This window comes from Arachis ipaensis, chromosome B06 (assembly GCF_000816755.2).
Source record: "Arachis ipaensis cultivar K30076 chromosome B06, Araip1.1, whole genome shotgun sequence".
Taxonomy (NCBI): Eukaryota; Viridiplantae; Streptophyta; class Magnoliopsida; order Fabales; family Fabaceae; genus Arachis; species Arachis ipaensis.
This window is the reverse complement of record NC_029790.2, coordinates 85,968,847-85,975,820: the sequence shown is the minus strand read 5'-3', so window position 1 is coordinate 85,975,820 and position 6,974 is coordinate 85,968,847.

Genomic DNA, 6,974 nt, shown 5'->3' with positions numbered 1-6,974 from the left:
CCAGTATCTTTTTATTAATTTTTTATATTTTGTTTATAATTTTTTCTCTTAATTTATCCTTTTTTTTTCAAAGTACCCTTATACAAAAAAGTGAAAAACATAGCATCATTCAAGAAACTTTGAAAAGCTGACAGTCGAGCATTTTAGGAGAAAGAATTTTAGTCACGGCGATTGCCATGTGATTTGGTCTCTCTGCCAGTAATTTGGCCAGAATAAAAAGTATCCAATCCTTTTATTTTATTTTATTTTATTTTATTTTATTTGTGTTATATAAAAAGTAGAGAAAAAGGACAAATTAGTCCCTGACCTTTTAACCTGTGGACAATTTTGTCCCTGACAATTAGAAAATACTTTTAGGTCCCTGACGTCCCTAAAAATTAGACGGATCAGTCCCTCTGTCCATAAGCCACTGTCAGACCCGACGGAAAAGGCTGACCTGGCTCCCCATCTGCTTACCTGGCTTAACGGCGTTCCCACGTGGCACGTTAGTGGGATGGAGCTTTTGAAAAAGGGACACTTAAGTCCCTCTCACTCAAAATGACATCATTTTGTGTGTTGCCCTAATCCTAAATTTCATTTGGGTCGTTCGTTTATGGTGGTGGCTGGTGGTGAAGAGAAGAGCTGTTCAGAGTTCAACAATGGCTACGAAGGGGAAATCATCAACCTCAAGAAGAAGCATTAGTGGAGTAAGAGAAGAAAATTCTGTTTCAAACTCAATTCCATGTGTTGTTCATGCTGACCATCCAAACGACGCTGTTGCCCCGAGGTGCTTTTGTGGAGGTTATGCGATAATGTATATGTCGAGGACCATAATCAACCCTAACAGAATCTTCTTGGGTTGTCCATTCTATAAGGTAAGTTAAAAAATTCTGGCTTTGGTTTGATATGAGATGGATGCAGACAGTAGATGATTTTGGTGATTTTAACAGGGAAAGGAACCTCATTGCAAATTTTTTGTTTGGGTCGATGAGCATCTTGCCAGAATAGGAAGCAATTGTTGCATCTGTGACAGCAGACATTTGGTTGAGAAACATGTTGAAGTTGTAGAAGAGGAAGAGAAAGAGGAAGATGAATTGGATCATAGAATGGCTGTTTTGGAGGAAAAGATTATTGCTTTGGAGAAGAAGAAAAACACATTAGCCTTGTGTTTTCCTGTAATTATATTTGCTATTTTTGTTGCTTTTTATGTAGCTATTGCTTGAGAGATGAATTATAGTTATAATATCTGTATTGAAACATGCCATTTTGGCAAGTTATGGATCCTGTAATCTAAATAGAACTCTAGTTATAATATCTGTATGTTGAACTTATATTTTAAATATCTAAATAAACATGGAAACATTGAAGAATGAGACTTAGTAGTTGCATACATCATTTAGAAAGTTGATGTTATATTGCTAAACAAGTTTTTCATAGCCATAGTTTCCTAAATCTTCCCAAAATGAACAAGTCTCCTAAACTGGATAGTTTGAAGAAGTTTAAGATGTCAAAAGTAAGCCTCAAACACAAAATACAAGGCATAAGCCAAACTGTGCAGAAATAGGTATAAGCCAAACTGCAAAATCAACATAACCAAAAGCTAATACAAGCCATAGTAGAATGCCCAAAGTTACACAGTTCTTTACTTCTTTGGCACGATGGAAGGTGGATTAGGGATGAATTTGAATATTCTAGTTGTGGCCATGCTTGCTGCTGCTAATGTCTCCTGGGTAGCTGTTGCACTTGGTCTTGGGATGACTAGAGGTGGTTGTGGGCCTGTGGGATTTGGCTGACTTTGAGAGGATAGTGGATTGGGGCATAGTGGAGCTGGTGGCCTGAATATTTTCTGCTTGGGCCTCATCTTCGATGGAGTTGCTTGAGTTTTTTGGGGCCACTGTAGATGGAACTTAGAGTGGAGGTCGAAACGGTGTCCTTTTGGTTATTGGTCCTGGCCTGACTTGGGGTGCTATTGGTGTTGCTGCCACAGGGTTGGAAGGACCTGGGGTGACACCACTTGAGACCTGTGTTGAGACCTGGGTTGAGAAGCATTGTAATTAGTAATAAAGATTAGACAAATTACTCACTAAGTAATTAATAATGCACATTGAACAATTAGTAACTTACATCAGGTGTGGATTGCTGATTAGGTATGTTATGATCCTGACCAGATGGAGCATCCTGACTAGATGGAGCATCCTGACTATATAGTAAATAGACACTAAATAAACATTCAACTAGAAATTATAAATTCCTAACCAGTAAAAAAATCAAACAGATTACTCCTTCAGCGAATAACTTACACAATCAGTTGGAGCTGACTGTGACAGTGGGATGACTGCTAATGACTAAGATGTGAAACCTTTCTTGGGCTTCTTTGTCTTAGGTTTCCAATTGGGGTTAGATGGAGCGCCCTTGCATGTCTTGTAGTTATGTCTCGTTGAACCACACTTACTACAAGTGACTTTGAATGACCTCTTCAATTTTTCTCCTTGTTGCATCATTGGCTCAGCTGGATCCTTCTGTCTATTGTGCACTTTTGGCCTTCCAATTGGTCTCTTTATGATAGGAGGATCCAGCCTTGAATACTCAGTCCTTGTCCAGAACTCGTCACTTGGCACAGGCTGAATACAATGAGCATATGTCTTGTGTATTGACTCCATGCATAACCATGGATGCACATAATCCTCTGGATGATCATATCTCTTCATTATTGCTGCTATGGCATGGATACATGGCATGCCTAACACAGATAACAACATCATGAACCAGAACAGAATGAAACATTAATAAAACATCATTCAGTCAGCAACTTAAGATATAGAAAACAATATATTAGATCTAACCAGTCAGCTGCCATTTGTTGCAGGAGCAGGTCTTCCTGATGAGATCCACATCCACCTTCGTAGCTTTACGACTAACTTCGAAACACTTACGTGCATCATCACCTGTCCACTCTGCGCGCCATTTATTGCTAGGCCTTATTAGACGCTCCATCCTCTTCTGCTGAACTGGTGCGAGCTTTCCAGTATAATCATTAAGTAGCTCTTTATGCTTAATGATGAGCGGATATTTTATACGCTTTTTGGGAGTATTTTCATTATAGTTTTAGTAGGATTTAACTACTTTTTAGTATAATTTTATTAGTTTTTATTTAAAAATTATATTTCTAGACTTTACTATGAGTTTGTGTATTTTTCTGTGATTTCAGGTATTTTCTGGCTCAAATTGAGGGATCTGAGCTTTAATCTGATTCAGAGGCTGAAAAAGGACTGCATATGTTGTTGGATTCTGACCCTGCTTCACGCGAAATGGATTTTCTCGAGCTACAGAAACCAATTGGTGCTCTCTCAATTGCGTTGGAAAGTAGACATCCAGGGCTTTCCAGAAATATATAATAGTCCATACTTTGCCCGAGTTTTAATGACACAAACTGACGTTGAACGCCAACTTCCTACCCTATTCTGAAGTTAAACGCCATAAACAAGTTACAAACCAGAGTTAAACGCCACAAACAAGCTGGAACCTGGAATTTAACTCCAAAAGAAGCCTCTACACGTATAAAGGTCAATGCTCAGCCCAAACACACACTAAGCGGGCCCCAGAAGTGGATTTCTACACTATCTATCTTAGTTTACTCATTTTCTGTAAACCCTAGCTACTAGTTTAGTATAAATACAACTTTCAGAGGCTTACTATGTATCTCATGACATTTTCACGTTTTACATTGTATCTCTACGGCATGAGTCTCTAAACTCCATGATTGGGGGTGAGGAGCTCTGCTGTGTCTCGATGAATTAATGCAATTACTTCTGTTTTCTATTCAATCACGCTTGTTTCTGTTCTAAGATACTCGCTTGTACTTAACCGTGATGAATGTGATGATCTGTGACACTCATCACCATTCTCAACCTATGAACGCATGCCTGACAACCACTTCCGTTCTACCTTAGATTAAGTGTGTATCTCTTAGCCTCTTGGTTCATGATCAGAGTCTTCGTGGTATAGGCTAGGATTATTGGCGGCCAATCCTGGGATCCAGAAAGTCTAAACCTTGTCTGTGGTATTCCGAGTAGGATCTGGGAAGGGATGACTGTGACAAGCTTCAAACTTGCGAGTGTTGGGCGTAGTAACAGACGCAAAAGAATCAATGGATTCTATTCCAACATGAGTGAGAACCGACAGATGATTATTCGTGCAGTGACAGCGCATTTGGACCATTTTCACTGAGAGGATGGATGGTAACCATTGAAAACGGTGATCCACCAACATACAGCTTGCCATGGAAGGAGACCTGCGTGCGTGAAGAAAAAGACAGTAGGAAAGCAGAGATTCAGAAGACAGAGCATCTCCAAAACCTCAATCTGTTCTCCATTACTGCATAACAAGTATCATTTAATTCATGTTCTTTTACTCATTCCAATTAAAATTGAGAATTTCTATTGATATCCTGACTAAGTGTTACAAAATAACCATAACTTGCTTCAAGCCGACAATCTCCGTGGGATCGACCCTTACTCACGTAAGGTATTACTTGGACGACCCAGTGCACTTGCTGGTTAGTTGTGCGGAATTGCAAAAGTGTGATTGCGATTTCGTGCACCAAGTTTTTGGCGCCGTTGTCGGGGATTGTTCGAGTTTGGACAACTGACGTTTTATTTTATTGCTTAGATTAGGAAAAAATTTTTCTTTTTGGTTTAGAGTCTTCTATTATTGTTTTTGGTTAAAAAAATTTTTAAATCCTTATTTTCTCTTTTTAAATTTTTCGAAAATTTTTATAAACTAATAATTGAGTTTTTCTGTTTGAGTTTAGTTTCATATTTTAAGTTTGGTGTCAATTGCATGAGTTTATTTTTCTTTCTTTTTTTCGAATTATTAGTGTTCAAAGTATTAAAATTTTTAAGTTTGGTGTCCTTTGTGTTTTAGTTTTCTTAAAAATTTTTCAAAAGTTACTTTTGGTGTTCATCTTGATATTCAAAGTTTTCCTGTTTATTTTCTCTGTTTTGATCTAAAAATTCTAAGTTTGGTGTCATTTTATTGTTTTTCTCTTTCCTCATTAATTTCAAAAATATCTTTTCTCTCTAACTAATTAAATAAAAAAGAATTCAGATTTTTATTTTAACAATCAAATCTATTCAAAATTCAAAATCTTTTTCAAAAATCATATCTAAAGTTTTTCAAATCTTCTTAATTAAGCAATTAATTTGGTTTTCAAATTTATTTTTCCTTTTTCTTTTACTTTTCGAAATCTATATTTTAATTTCTAATTACTTTACTTTATATTATTTTATATCATTTTTTTATTTATCCATTTTTTTAATAAAATAAAAATAAAAATATATTTTGTTTGCAATTCATATCAATTCCATTTTATCCATCATGGACCTGAATGGAAATGAACAGTTTAGAAGGACTCTGGGGTCATATGCTAACCCCATTACTGCTGCATATGGGAGTAGCATCTGTATACCTCCCATCAAAGCAAGTAGTTTTGAGCTAAATCCTCTGCTCATTGTCATGGTGCAGCAAAATTGCCAGTATTCCGGTCTTCCACAGGAAGAACCTACTGAGTTTCTGGCGCAGTTCTTGCAAATTGCTGACACAGTGCGTGACAAAGAGGTAGATCAGGATGTATACAGGCTGTTACTGTTTCCATTTGCTGTAAAAGATCAAGCTAAGAAGTGGTTAAATAACCAACCCACAGCAAGCATAAGAACATGGAAACAGTTATCAGACAAATTCTTGATTCAATATTTCCCTCCAAAAAGGATGACACAGCTAAGGCTGGACATCCAAGGCTTTAAACAAGAGGATGAAGAATCCCTTTATAATGCCTGTGAGAGGTACAGAGGGATGCTAAGGAAATGCCCCTCTGAAATATTTTTAGAGTGGGTACAATTAGACATCTTCTACTATGGACTTACAGAAAAAGCTCAGACATATCTAGACCACTCAACTGGTGGATCTATACACATGAGAAAGACTGTTGAAGAGGCTCAAGAGCTTATTGATATAGTTACTAGAAATCAGCATCTATACATAAGTAATGAGTCCTCCATGAAAGAAGAAGCTAAGGCAGTATCAACTGACTTTAGTCCTCAGGAACAAGTTGCTAAACTCAATTAGCAACTATCTTCTATAACAAGGCAGCTCTTGGGTGGTCCATAAGTGATCTTAAAGGCGTCAGCACAGCAAGATGCATGCACAAGATCCTATTGAAGGACAATGCTAAGCCAGTGGTTCAACCACAGAGGCGGCTAAATCCATCCACGAAGGTGGTGGTGCAGAAAGAGGTCACCAAGTTACTAGAGATTGGGATTATTTATCCCATTTCTGATAGCCCCTGGGTGAGCCCTGTCCAAGTTGTCCCCAAGAAGGGAAGCATGACAGTGGTTCATAATGAAAAAAATGAACTGGTTCCTACAAGAACAGTTACAGGGTGGCGTATGTGTATTGATTACAGAAGGCTCAATACGGCCACCAGGAAGGATCACTTTCCTTTACCATTCATAGACCAGATTCTAGAAAGACTAGCAGGTCATGAATACTACTACTTTTTGGATGGCTATTCAGGTTATAACCAAATTGCAGTAGATCCTCAAGACCAAGAGAAAACAGCATTCACATGTCCTTCTGGAGTATTTGCCTACAAAAGGATGCCTTTTGGTCTGTGCAATGCACTTGCAACCTTTCAGAGATGTATGCTCTCTATCTTCTCTGATATGGTAGAGAAATTTTTGGAAGTCTTCATGGATGAATTTTCAGTATTTGGAGATTCATTTAGCTCCTGCCTTGACCATTTAGCACTTGTTCTGAAAAGATGTCAAGAGACTAACCTAGTTTTAAACTGGAAAAAATATCACTTTATGGTGACTAAAGGAATTGTTCTTAGGCATAAAATTTCAAACAAGGGAATAGAGGTGGATCAAGCTAAAGTGGAAGTAATTAAAAAATTACCACCACCTGCCAATGTTAAGGCAATCAGAAGCTTTCTAGGA